General features: G+C 24.4%; 1 protein-coding gene across 9 annotated transcripts in view; it reads right to left on the bottom strand.

Annotated features, from left to right (window-relative positions):
• The window catches only part of LOC111415282 (uncharacterized), a 210,467-nt gene extending 204,752 nt beyond the window's left edge, over positions 1-5,715 (bottom strand). For all 9 annotated transcript variants that reach the window (XM_071201013.1, XM_071201002.1, XM_071201009.1 and 6 more), the window contains exons 1-2: positions 5,529-5,715; positions 3,519-5,442 (exon numbers count right to left, since the gene is read on the bottom strand). The gene's annotated coding sequence lies outside the window, so the exon portion shown is untranslated. The remainder of the gene's footprint in view (positions 1-3,518; positions 5,443-5,528) is intronic.
• Positions 5,716-15,322: the final 9,607 nt, after the last annotated feature.

Below are 15,322 nucleotides of genomic sequence, written 5' to 3'. Positions count from 1 at the left end.
AAAAACATTGTTTCTTTTTACTTCTTGTATCAATCAATTTCTTCTTTCACATTCAAAAAATCATAATAAATTCAGGTTTTGATATATCATTATGAAATTATCAGCACTTATAAAAGAAATTGTAAGCTTTTTAACAAAAGAGGCCGATTTACAAAATATTTTTCAGTTCTTAAGATATTGAGGTTTAAACTCAACCCATTTTTTCACCTTTTTAATAAATTTTTAACTTATTTTAAAAAAATCATAAAAAATCGATTTCTTAAGATGATTTTACCCAATTTTCAGGATATATATAAGAAAGTATCAGCTTTTTAATAAAAGAAACCGAATTTAATAATATCTTTTAGTTTATAAAATATCAACTTTTAAACATAACATTGTTTCTTTCTAATTCTTGTGGCAAGCAATTTCATCTCTCACATTCAAAAAATCATAATAAATTCAGGTTTTAATATATCATTATGAAATTATCAGCACTTATAAAAGAAATTGTAAGCTTTTTGACGAAACAGGCCGATTTTCAAAACATCTTTTAGTTCTTAAGATATTGAGATTTAAACTCAACCCATTATTTTACTTTTTCAGTAAATTTTTTACTTATTTTAAAAAAATCATAAAAAATCGACTTCTTAAGATGTAGTTACGCAATTTACAGGTTATATATAAGAAAGTATTAGCTTTTGAATAAAAGAAACCGAATTTAAAAATGTCTTTTAGTTTATGAGATATCAACTTTTAAACATAACATTGTTTCGTCCTAATTCTTGTGGCAAGCAATTTATTCTATCACATTCAAAAAATCATAATAAATTCAGATTTTGATATAACATTATGAAATTATCAACATTTATAAAAGAAATTGTAAGCTTTTTAATGAAAAAGGTCGATTTGCAAAATATCTTTTAGTTCTTAAGATATTGAGGTTTAAACTCAATCTATATTTTAATTCTTTTAGTAAATTTTAATTATTTAAAATAAATCGATTTTTTAAGAAGAAGATATGCAATTAATAGACTTTATATAAGAAAGTATCAGCTTTCTAATAAAAGAAACCGAATTTAAAAATGTCTCTTAGCTTATGATATATCAACTTTTAAACATGACATTGTTTTTTCCTAATTCTTGCGGCAAACAATTTCTTCTATCACATTCAAAAAATCATAATAAATTCAGGTTTTGATACATCATTATAAAATTATCAGCACTTATAAAAGAAATTATAAGCTTTTTAACGAAAAAGACCAATTTACAAAATATCTTTTAGTTCTTAAGATATTGAGGTTTAAACTCAACGCATTTTTTACATTTGGTAATTTTTAAACTTATTTTAAAAAATCATAAAAAATCGATTTCTTAAGATAATGTTACGCAATTCACAGGTTATATATAAGAAAGTATCAGCTTTTTAATAAAACAAACCGAATTTAAAAATTTCTTTTAGTTTATGAAATATCAACTTTTAAACATAACAGTGTTTCCTCCTAATTCTTGTGGCAAGCAATTTATTCTATCAAATTCAAAAAATCATAATAAATTCAGGTTTTAATATATCATCATGAAATTATCAGCACTTATAAAAGAAATTGTAAGCTTTTTAACGAAAAAGGCCGATTTGCAAAATATCTTTTAGTTCTTAAGATATTGAGGTTTAAACTCAACGCATTTTTTTCATTTAGTAATTTTTAAACTTATTTTTAAAAAAATCATAATAAATCGATTTCTTAAGATGAAGTTACGCAATTTACAGGTTATATGTAAGAAAGTATCAGCTTTTTAATAAAAGAAACCGAATTTAAAAATTTCTTTTAGTTTATGAAATATCAACTTTTAAACATAATAGTGTTTCTTCCTAATTCTTGTGGCAAGCAATTTATTCTATCACATTCAAAAAATCATAATAAATTCAGATTTTGATATATCATTATGAAATTATCAACACTTATAAAAGAAATTGTAAGCTTTTTAACGAAAAATTCCGATTTGCAAAATATCTTTTAGTTCTTAAGATATTGAGGTTTAAACTCAATCTATTTTTTAATTTTTTTAGTAAACTTTAATTGTTTAAAATAAATCGATTTTTTAAGATGAAGATATGCAATTAATAGACTTTATATAAGAAAGTATCAGCTTTTTAATAAAAGAAACCGAATTTAAAAATGTCTTTTAGTTTATGAGATATCAACTTTTAAACATAACATTGTTTCGTCCTAATTCTTGTGGCAAGCAATTTCATCTATTACATTCAAAAAATCATAATAAATTCAGGTTTTGATACATCATTATGAAATTATCAACATTTATAAAAGAAATTATAAGCTTTTTAACGAAAAAGGTCGATTTGCAAAATATCTTTTAGTTCTTAAGATATTGAGGTTTAAACTCAACGCATTTTTTACATTTAGTAATTTTTAAACGTATTTTAAAAAAATCATAATAAATCGATTTCTTAAGATAAAGTTACGCAATTTACAGGTTATATATAAGAAAGTATCCGCTTTTTAATAAAAGAAACCGAATTTAAAAATATTTTTTAGTTTATGAGATATCAACTTTTAAACATAACATTGTTTCTTCCTAATTCTTGTGGCAAGCAATTTATTCTATCACATTCAAAAAATCATAATAAATTAAAGTTTTGATACATCATTATGAAATTATCAGCACTTATAAAAGAAATTGTAAGCTTTTTAATGAAAAAGGCCGATTTGCAAAATATCTTTTAGTTCTTAAAATATTGAGGTTTAAACTCAATCCATTTTTTAACTTTTTTAGTAAATTTTAATTGTTTAAAAAAAATCGATTTTTTAAAATGAAGATATGCAACTAATAGACTTTATATAAAAATGTATTAGCTTTTTAATAAAAAAAACCGAATTTAAAAATGTTTTTTAGTTTCTGTCATATTAATTTTTAAACAAAATTCTACGTTTTCCTATTTTTTATAGTAAACAATTTTCTTCTTTAATTTTTAAAAAATCGTAATAAATCTGGGTTTTAGTATATAGTTATGGAATTATCACTATTTATAAAACAAATTGTAAGCTTTTCAATAAAAAAGACCGTTTTGCAAAATATTATTTAGTTCTTAAGATATTAAATTTTAAACTTGATCGAGTTATGCTTAATTTATATTTCAAGATATTTTCAACCCATTTTAATTTCTTATCAATCATTTTAAACTAGACACTTCAACCTTTGATTTAAATAATAAATCAAGATTTTATTTCCAAAACACGATTTTTTAAAAATCATAATTTTTAAAACGAAATTTCGATTATAACAAAAAAATTTATCTTCAATTTTTAGTTGTATCTCCAAATATTTTTAACCGATTATTATTTTGAACTAATTATCTTAAAGCTGAATCTTCAACCTTTGATTTAAACCATTAATTAAGATTTTATTTCCATAAACACGATTAATACGATTTTTTTATCAAATTTTTAGGACGATTTTTTAAAAATATATATCAAAACATTTATAAATAAATTCTAATTCTTTACAAACATAAAACTCACCTTAAATCTTGATTGATTCTTCAACGTCGAAGATTCCACCTTGATTATCGATGGGTTCGTCGAGTCGTTATCGATGTTTTTAATAGTTGTAGTGTGTTATAGTTCGTGTTTGTGTCGTGTTAATTTTTTTTTAGTAAGTTATGATGTCGTTTTGATGTTTTTGAATTAATTAATTGTTTAATTAATTAATTTGTATTAGTCACGTTTAGGTTTTTCTTATTTTTTTCTTGGTTAATTCTTTTCGTTAATATTTTTTTTAAATTTTTTGGTTTCAATTTTAGAGTAACAATTTTCTTTTTTTTTCAATAAGTAAGTAAGTAGGATTAATTTTTATTAAATTTCTTTTGTACTAAAATTAATTTTATCTTTTTTTTCGATTGTATAGGTCGAAATTCTTTTTTTGTTTGGTTTCGTCTTCTTAAATATTAAAAATTTATTTAGGTAATTAGATTTATAATACAAATTCACTAATAGGAAATCTTCTTACTCTTTGTGTAGTTTGAGTTTGTTTTTTTTTCTTTTTTCTTTCTGAATAATTCGATTAAGGCCGACGAATAAGGCACTATGTCAATTCAATTATTATTAATTTTAAATATTATTTCTTTTTTATTATTAATTTTTTCTTTTTTGGAAAAATACACGATTGCGAACACCTAAACGATCTTCAAACAAATTCGAATTTATAAATTCTTTTTTTTTTCAACGGTGTGTATATATACAAGTGGGATTATCTCGTTTTTTGTTTTATCTCTTTTTCGTTATCTTTTTCGTCGGAAAATAAAAAAAAGAATTTATTAATTTTTACTTCCTCCTTTAATTTTTTTCTTTTTTTAGTAATTTATTAAACTTTAGATCACAGATACTTTACAGCTTTTTTGTTTCGAGATTTTTTTAACTTTTTTTTCTTTTTTTATTAATTTTTATTCGCTTCAAAGAAAATTTTTTCCTCGTTATCCACCTGTCGGGAGAAATGAAGAAAGCTATTCCAAAACGACTGTAACTTAACGTGGGACCTTTTAAAAATATCAGAAACTTGTGTAATCGGTAATATCGTAACTTATATTCGCCTGTTATTGTTATTGTTATTATTATTATTATTATTATAATATTTCTTTGTAACTTTGTTTGTTATGATGAGTGTTTTCAAATTGCCCTTATTTTTATTTTTTTTCTTATATATATCATATATATATATATATTTTTATATATATATATATATTAATAGCCCGTTTAAAATAAAATTTAATCCAAAAAAATTTATTTCTTTAACACTAACATTCGAGGTTTCTTTTTTATTCTTTAAAAAATTAATTTTTGGATGGATCGTTTGCCCGTTAATTTTAATTTTAATTAAAAATCAACTTAACCGAGTTTACACGTTGTTTATAAATCTTAAATAGTTGTTAAAGTTGCCCGATAACAACGTATAAACCCTTCTTTGTAAATGTAAAACTTTGTGTTGAGAAAATCTTGAAATGAAATCTCCAAAAATCTACTTTGTAGTGTTGTGCCCGTTAACTTTTAAAACCTAAAAATCGCTTAATCACTTTTATTTTTACCCGAAAAATTAAGCAATGCCCGTTTATTTCTTATTAGTAGTAAAATTCACCGATGTTGTTGAAACAATCGAAAAGAAAATCGAAATTATTTGATATCAACAATTATTACGTAGCCTTAATTAAGCGTATATATCAAATTATTATTTTTTTTTAAAGCGTCCACTGCAACAGACCGGAAGGGGTTAATTTCGATTTCTTTTTGAATCAATTTGACACCCAAAGAGTTCGTGAATGAAATTTCGGGCCTAAATTTCTTTCAATCTTTTTCAAAATCTTTTAAAGTGGGGGGTTAATCAATTAATTTTGAGTTTTATATATATATCACGATTTGAATTTTTGTACTGTGTTTCGAAATGTGTCGGTTTCTGGAAAACAAAAAATTCATCCGTTCAAAATGGCTTCCAGTTCAAACTTGATCACTTATAAGAAAATTATTAAATTTTCGACTTACTTGTTTTCGAATAGATTAAAAAGTTGATTTCTTGATTCCTTGTGGTATTTTTCGTAATTTTTTTTTTTCAAACTGTATTTAGTTATATATCTATGTATAATATAGTATTTGCAAAAAACTGTAGGAATAGATTGGGTTGAGGAGATTGAGTGTGTTTTGAATATGTTGGGGTTGGTGTCTTTGCAGTTGGCTGTGGACTGAAATTTTCCGAAGCCGAAAATGTTCATTTCCATCATGTACATAGGCCGGGGCCGGCACAAGTACATAGATGCCATTTGTACATAGAGCATAGTAGTACGTGTGGAGAGCGTTCAGTAGATCCACATCAAAACCCGCTTGGCCCTCGACACCGCTGGTTGCCCTACGCAGACGAACCGACCACGTATTAAACAAGGACCACGCGATCCTATCCTGTCGATATCGTTTCGGAATTTTCACGCACAAGTGCAGCGGCGCTGCGCGACCATCCGATTGGTCGGCCGAATAATAAATTTTGGACCGCCGCCGCGTCCGTTCTACTATTACAACTAATTTGAAATATTGCAAGCTTCGAACCCCCGGGCAAAATAATTTTTTTATATACGCGAGCCCGTTTATGTACATAGGCCAGCTCGAAATCCCCAGGTTTTCAAACAACACCGAAATAATATTAATACCCCCACGATAAAAAAACCTTATTTCACCCCCTCACCCCCCACATCAACGCAACATCCAATTAATTCAATCACAGTCTTAATCACCATCAAAAACCCGTTAATTTGATACCAAACACGACATATTTCAGAAAAAAATAATTCCATTAACAAGTTTAAACTTGTTTAGTAACTAAATATTCGTTTATTACAACATTATCAAAAATACTTTGTTAGAATTAAGAAATAAAATGGATTTCTTAGTTTTAAGTTAAATTAAAAAAAAAAAATTAAAATAACAAGTTCGAACTTGCCTCTTTCATCATCGATTTTTAATGCTTTATAAATACCACATATTTTAAACAAAAAATTATGATATATATGATGTAATTATGTAAAATATGCCGTATTAGACAAGTTTAAATACTACGAAAACAAGTTTGAACTTGCTTAATAATTCGTTTAATTACAATTTATCAAAAAATTATTCATAATTTTTTTTCTTATACCTATCTAGTTTATTAATATCGCGATGAATTCTTAAAAACAAAAAAAAATTGGAAATAACAAGTTCGAACTTGCCTCTTTCATCATCGATTTTTAATGCTTTATAAATACCACATATTTTAAACAAAAAATTATGATATATATAATATAATTACATAAACTATGCCGTATTAGACAAGTTTAGATACTGCAAAAACAAGTTTGAACTTGTTTAATAATTCGTTTAATTACAATTTATCAAAAAATTATTCATAAATCTTTTTCTTATACCTACCTAGCTTATTAATATCGCTATTAATTCTTAAAAAGAAAGAAAATTTTGAAATAACAGGTTCGAACTTGCCTCTTTCATCATCGATTTTTAATGCTTTATAAATACCACATATTTTAAACAAAAAATTATAATATATATGATGTAATTATGTAAAATATGCCGTATTAGACAAGTTTAAATACTACAAAAACAAGTTTGAACTTGTTTAATAATTCGTTTAATTACAATTTATCAAAAGCAAGCTTATTAATATCGCAATGAATTCTTAAAAACAAAAAAAAATGGAAATAACAAGTTCGAACTTGCCTCTTTCATCATCGATTTTTAGTGCTTTATAAATACCACATATTTTAAACAAAAAATTATGATATATATAATATAATTATATAAAATATGTCGTATTAGACAAGTTTAGATACTACAAAAACAAGTTTGAACTTGTTTAATAATTCGTTTAATTACAATTTATCAAAAAATTATTCATAATTTTTTTTCTTATACCTACCTAGTTTATTAATATCGCGATGAATTCTTAAAAACAAAAAAAAATGTGAATAACAAGTTCGAACTTGCCTCTTTCATCACCGATTTTTAATGCTTTATAAATACCACATATTTTAAACAAAAAATTATGATACATATGATATAATTATGTAAAATATGTTGTATTAGACAAATTTAGATACTATAAAAACAAGTTTGAACTTGTTTAATAATTCGTTTAATTACAATTTATCAAAAAATTATTCATAAATTTTATTCTTATACCTACCTAGCTTATTAATATCACGATGAATTCTTAAAAACAAAAAAAATTTGAAAATAACAAGTTCGAACTTGCATCTTTCATCATGGATTGTTAATGCTTTATAAATACCACATATTTTAAACAAAAAATTATGATATATATGATATAATTATGTAAAATATGTCGTCTTAGACAAGTTTAAATACTACAAAAACAAGTTTGAACTTGTTTAATAATTCGTTTAATTACAATTAATCAAAAAATTATTCGTAAATTTTTTTCTTACACCTACCTAGCTTATTAATATCGCTTCGAATTCTTAAAAACAAAAAAATTTGAAAACAACAAGTTCGAACTTACCTCTTTCATCATCGATTTTTAATCTTTTATAAATACCACATATTTTAAACAAAAAATTATGATATATATAATATAATTATATAAAATATGTCGTATTAGACAAGTTTAGATACTACAAAAACAAGTTTGAACTTGTTTAATAATTCGTTTAATTACAATTTATCAAAAAATTATTCATAAATTTTATTCCTAGCTTATTAATATCGCTTTGAATTCTTAAAAACAAAAAGAATTTGGAAATAACAAGTTCGAACTTGCCTCTTTCATCATCGATTTTTAATGCTTTATAAATACCACATATTTCAAGCAAAAAAATATGATATATATGATATAATTATGTAAAATATGTCGTATTAAACAAGTTTAGATACTACAAAAACAAGTTTGAACTTGTTTAATAATTCGTTTAATTACAATTTATCAAAAAATTATTCATAAATTTTTTTCTTATACCTACCTAGCTTATTAATATCGCGATGAATTCTTAAAAACAAAAAAAAATTGAAAATAACAAGTTCGAACTTGCCTCTTTCATCATCGATTTTTAATGCTTTATAAATACCACATATTTTAAACAAAAAATTATGATATATATGATATAATTATGTAAAATATGTAGTATTAGACAAGTTTAGATACTGTAAAAACAAGTTTAAACTTGTTTAATAATTCGTTTAATTACAATTTATCAAAAAATTATTCATAATTTTTTTTATACCTACCTAGCTTATTAGTATCGCTTCGAATTCTTAAAAACAAAAAAAATTTGGAAATAACAAGTTCGAACTTGCCTCTTTCATCATCGATTTTTAATGCTTTATAAATACCACATATTTTAAACAAAAAATTATGATATATATGATATAATTACATAAAATATGTCGCCTTAGACAAGTTTAAATACTACAAAAATAAGTTTGAACTTGTTTAATAATTCGTTTAATTACAATTTATCAAAAAATTATTCATAAATTTTATTCTTACACCGACCTAGCATATTAATATCGCAATGAATTCTTAAAAGCAAAAAAAATTTGAAAATAACAAGTTCGAACTTGCCTCTTTCATCATCGATTTTTAATGCTTTATAAATACCACATATTTTAAACAAAAAATTATGATATATATGATATAATTACATAAAATATGTCGCCTTAGACAAGTTTAGATACTACAAAAACAAGTTTGAACTTGTTTAATAATTCGTTTAATTACAATTTATCAAAAAATTATCCATAAATTTTTTTCTTATACCTACCTATCCTATTAATATCGCGATGAATTCTTAAAAACAAAAAAAAAATTGAAAATAACAAGTTCGAACTTGCCTCTTTCATTACCGATTTTTAATGCTTTATAAATACCACATATTTCAAACAAAAAATTATGATACGTATGATATAATTATGTAAAATATGTAGTATTAGACAAGTTTAGATACTACAAAAACAAGTTTGAACTTGTTTAATAATTCGTTTAATTACAATTTATCAAAAAATTATCCATAAATTTTTTTCTTATACCTACCTATCCTATTAATATCGCGATGAATTCTTAAAAACAAAAAAAAATTGAAAATAACAAGTTCGAACTTGCCTCTTTCATCATGGATTGTTAATGCTTTATAAATACCACATATTTTAAACAAAAAATTATGATATATATGATATAATTACGTAAAATATGTCGTATTAGACAAGTTTAAATACTACAAAAACGAGTTTGAACTTGTTTAACAATTCGTTTAATTACAATTTATCAAAAAATTATTCATAATTCTTTTTCTTATACCTACCTAGCTTATTAATATCGCTTCGAATTCTTAAAAACAAAAAAAAATTTGAAAATAACAAGTTCGAACTTGCCTCTTTCATCACCGATTTTTAATGCTTTATAAATACCACATATTTTAAACAAAAAATTATGATACATATGATATAATTATGTAAAATATGTCGTATTAGACAAGTTTAAATACTACAAAAACAAGTTTGAACTTGTTTAATAATTCGTTTAATTACAATTTATCAAAAAATGATTCATAATTTTTTTTCTTATACCTACCTAGCTTATTAATATCGCTTTGAATTCTTAAAAACAAAAAAAAAATGGAAATAACAAGTTCGAACTTGCCTCTTTCATCATCGATTTTTAATGCTTTATAAATACCACATATTTTAAACAAAAAATTATGATATATATAATATAATTACGTACAATATGTCGTATTAGACAAGTTTAAATACTACAAAAACAAGTTTGAACTTGTTTAATAATTCGTTTAATTACAATTTATCAAAAAATTATTCATAAATTTTTTTCTTATACCTACCTTGCTTATTAATATCGCAATGAATTCTTAAAAACAAAAAAAAATTGAAAATAACAAGTTCGAACTTGCCTCTTCATCATCGATTTTTAATGCTTTATAAATACCACATATTTTAAACAAAAAATTATGATATATATGATATAATTATGTAAAATATATCGTATTAGACAAGTTTAGATACTACAAAAACAAGTTTGAACTTGTTTAATAATTCGTTTAATTACAATTTATCAAAAAATTATTCATAAGTTTTTTTCTTATACCTACCTAGCTTATTAATATCCCAATGAATTCTTAAAAACCAAAAAAATTTGAAAATAACAAGTTCGAACTTGCCTCTTTAATCATCGATTTTTAATGCTTTATAAATATCACATATTTCAAGCAAAAAATTATGATATATATGGTATAATTACGTAAAATATGTCGTATTAGACAAGTTTAGATATTACAAAAACAAGTTTGAACTTGTTTAATAATTCGTTTAACTACAATTTATTAAAAAATTATTCGTAAATTTTTTTCTTATACCTACCTAGCTTATTAATATCGCGATGAATTCTTAAAAACAAAAAAATTTTGAAATAACAAGTTCGAACTTGTTAATCATTCGTCGTTGTCACTGTGTCGATCGAAAACTACCCCATTTTAAATATCAGTGTTAAATCATAACCTATAAGACTTTCGAGATCGACGTTTTTGATGTTAAATTGTTTCTAAATCCGAAACTAAAAACGATGGAAAGAAACTTGTTGAATGAAAAAGTTTCTAAATTAGTCTAGGAATCAAATGATGTATACGATTTTTTTCTATCATCAGTTATTGCTGATCTATAAGACTTAAGATGTTCTAACACTCCAAATTTAGCGATTTTGATGTTAAAATTGATTCGGAATAAAAAATTAGAAACGATGGAAAGTATTTTTTTGAATGAAAAATGTTCTAAATTAATCTAGAAAGAGAATGGTGTTAACGATTTTTTTCTATCAGCGGTGATGCCTAACTTATGGTAGTAAGAAGCATGAAATCTCAAATTTAAGCGTTTTTGATATTAAAATGATATCTAAATCCGAATCTAATAATGATGGAAAGAAACTTTTTGAATGAAAAATGTTCTAAATTGATCTAGGAATTGAATGATGTATACGATTTTCTTCCATCATCAGTTATTGCTGATTTATAAGACTTAAGATGTTCTAACACTCGAAATTTGGCGATTTTGATGTTAAAATTGATTCTGAATAAAAAATTAAAAACGATGGAAAGAAATTTTCAAACAAAAAGTATTCTAAATGAGCCTAAAAAAATTATAGTAAATACCGTGCTTTCATATCAGTGATAAATCCTACCTTATAAGTCTTAGAAGTCTTAAACTTTCAGAATTGACGTTTTTGTGTTTCTGAATCCGAAACTAAAAATGATGGAAAGAAACTTTTTGAATGAAAGATGTTCTAAATTAATCTAGAAATCGAATGATGAATACGATTTTCTTTTATCAGCTATGATTGCTGATTTAGAAGACTTCAGATGTTGTAACACTCCAAATTTGACGATTTTGATATTAAACTTGATTCCGAATAAAAAATTAAAAACGATGAAAAGAAATTTTTCAAGTAATAAATATTCTAAATGACCCTAAAAATATTATAGTAAATATCGTCCTTTGATGTCAGTGTTAAACCCTAACCTATAAGACTTAGAAGTCTTAAACTTTCAAAAACGATGGAAAAAAACTTTAGAAGACTCTCTTTAAAGAGGCAGTTCTTAGTTTCTTTTTACAGTCTGTATATTCTTGAAAATCGGATAGTTCTCGTAGGATTTACATTAACCCTTTATGTCCCAAGAAGTCAAAAATTTTGAAACTTTGTGACAGAATCAGACAGACTTAAAACGCTACCAAAATACACTCAGTAAAGGCCTTTGGAATCAATTTTAACAAAACATGCAATCCCCCTACTTTCGCATAATCTAAGTTTCAAAAAAGATGCTAATTCAAAAATTCCTGAAAGCCGTGTTTATTGAAATTAAGAAGTGAAACTTATTTTAAATTGAAGCTCAAAGCTTTCTCTTTAAAATGATGTATAATGATTGATGGGTTGGATTGGAAAAATATTAAGAAAAAAAATGTTGAAACAAAACTTACATTTTCGTATAACCTAAAAGTGTCAAAAAAGATGCTAATTTAAAAATTCCTGGAAGCCGTATTTATTGAAATTAAGGAATGGGACTTATTCTAAATTAAAGCTGAAAGCTTTCTCTTTAAAATGATGTATAATAATTATTGGGTTGGATTGGAAAAATATTAAGAAAAAAATGTTCGAATAAAACTTACATTTAAAAGAGTTAAAAAAGATGTTAATTTAAAAATTGCTGGAAGCCGTATTTATTGAAATTAAGGAATGAAACTTATTTTAGATTAAAGCTCAAAGCTTTCTCTTTAAAATGATGTATAACAATTGTTGGGTTGGATTGGGAAGATATTAAGAAAAAAATATTGGAATAAAACTTACATTTAAAAGAGTTAAAAAAGATGTTAATTTAAAAATTGCTGGAAGCCGTATTTATTGAAATTATAGAATGAAACTTATTTTAGATTAAAGCTCAAAGCTTTCTCTTTAAAATGATGTATAATAATTGTTGGGTTGGATTGGAAAAATATTGAGAAAAAGAATGTTGAAATAAAACTTACATTTTCGTATAACCTAAAAATGTTAAAAAAAGATGCTAATTTAAAAATTCCTGGAAGCCGTATTTATTGAAATTAAGGAATGAAACTTATTTTAGATTAAAGCTCAAAGCTTTCTCTTTAAAATGATGTATAATAATTGTTGGGTTGGATTGCAAAAATATTGAGAAAAAGAATGTTGAAATAATACTTACATTTTCGTATAACCTAAAAGTGTCAAAAAAGATGCTAATTTAAAGATTCCTGGAAGCCGTATTTATTGAAATTAAGGAATGAAACTTATTTTAAATTAAAGCTCAAAGCTTTCTCTTTAAAATGATGTATAATAATTGTTGGGTTGGATTGGAAAAATATTGAGAAAAAGAATGTTGAAATAAAACTTACATTTTCGTATAACCTAAAAATGTTAAAAAAAGATGCTAATTTAAAAATTCCTGGAAGCCGTATTTATTGAAATTAAGGAATGAAACTTATTTTAGATTAAAGCTCAAAGCTTTCTCTTTAAAATGATGTATAATAATTGTTGGGTTGGATTGGAAAAATATTGAGAAAAAAAATGTTGAAATAAAACTTATAGTTTCGTATAACCTTACAATGTCACAAAAGATGCTAATTTAAAAATTCCTGGAAGCCGTATTTATTGAAATTAAGGAATAAAACTTATTTTAAATCAAAGCTCAAAGCTTTCTTTTTAAAATGATGTATAATAATTGTTAGGTTGAATTGGAAAAATATAGAGAAAAAAAATTTTGAAACAAAACTTACATTTTCGTACAACCTAAAAGTGTCAAAAAAGATGCTAATTTAAAAATTCATGGAAGCCGTATTTATTGAAATTAAGGAATGAAACTTGTTCTAAATTAAAGCTCAAAGTTTTCTCCTTAAAATGATGTATAATAATTGTTGGGTTGGATTGGAAAAATATTGAGAAAAAAATGTTGAAATAAAACTTATAGTTTCGTATAACCTTACAATGTCAAAAAAGATGCTAATTTAAAAATTCCTGGAAGCCGTATTTATTGAAATTAAGGAATGAAACTTATTTTAAATCAAAGCTCAAAGCTTTCTTTTTAAAATAATGTATAATAGTTGTTGAGTTGGATTGGAAAAATATTGAGAAAAAAAATGTTGAAATAAAACTTACATTTTCATATAACCTAAGAGTGTCAAAAAAGATGCTAATTTAAAAATTCATGGAAGCCGTATTTATTGAAATTAAGGAATGAAACTTGTTCTAAATTAAAGCTCAAAGCTTTCTCCTTAAAATGATGTATAATAATTGTTGGGTTGGATTGGAAAAATATTGAGAAAAAAAATTTTGAAACAAAACTTACATTTTCGTATAACCTAAAAGTGTCAAAAAAGATGCTAATTTAAAAATTCATGGAAGCCGTATTTATTGAAATTAAGGAATGAAACTTGTTCTAAATTAAAGCTCAAAGTTTTCTCCTTAAAATGATGTATAATAATTGTTGGGTTGGATTGGAAAAATAGTAAGAAAAAAAATGTTGAAACAACAGTTTAAATATACCTAAAAAGCCGACAGTGCGGATTGTGTCGTTTTTTATACAGATTCTTTCTTGTATAGTAGAAAGTACCGACAGCTCTAAATGCGCCGAATGGATGATTACTATTTAATATGAGTGTTTAAAACTGTGTGTTTAAAAATATGAGGGTTAGTATATGTACAGGGTGGGCAAATTTGGGTGTTATTATAGGCTATCTCAGAAACTATAAGAGATACGAAAAAAGTAGGTGCCATGTCCCGGTCTCTTTTTTCGATACTAACCCAATCCTGCAAACACCAAACCTCTATCTTCTTTTGTTTTTAAGTTATAGCCAAAAAGTCAAATTTTCGTGATTTCAAAAAATGCTCATATTTCGTTTATTTTTGAAATTAGAGAAATGGGGTTGATACGTTCTTAAGACACTTTTTTAAGTAGAATATACTGCCGTTGAAAAATTTTAAAAATATTTGATGATTTTTGAGATACAACACAAAGTTGTGTTTTTTTAAATACAAACTATAGTAGATTATGGTGTTACTGAAAAGAGCATATTTGTAGCTTTCCCATGATGTATTGCACGCATGGTGTATTTGGGGAAAATAAGCGTTATTATATTCTACTTAAAAAAGTGTCTCAAGAACGTGTCAACCCCATTTCTCTAATTTCAAAAATAAACGAAATATGAGCATTTTTTGAAATCACGAAAATTTGACTTTTTGGCTATAACTTAAAAACAAAAGAAGATCA

Source organism: Onthophagus taurus, unplaced genomic scaffold, assembly GCF_036711975.1.
Source record: "Onthophagus taurus isolate NC unplaced genomic scaffold, IU_Otau_3.0 ScKx7SY_15, whole genome shotgun sequence".
NCBI lineage: Eukaryota > Metazoa > Arthropoda > Insecta > Coleoptera > Scarabaeidae > Onthophagus > Onthophagus taurus.
This window is presented reverse-complemented; position numbering and strand designations above follow the sequence as displayed.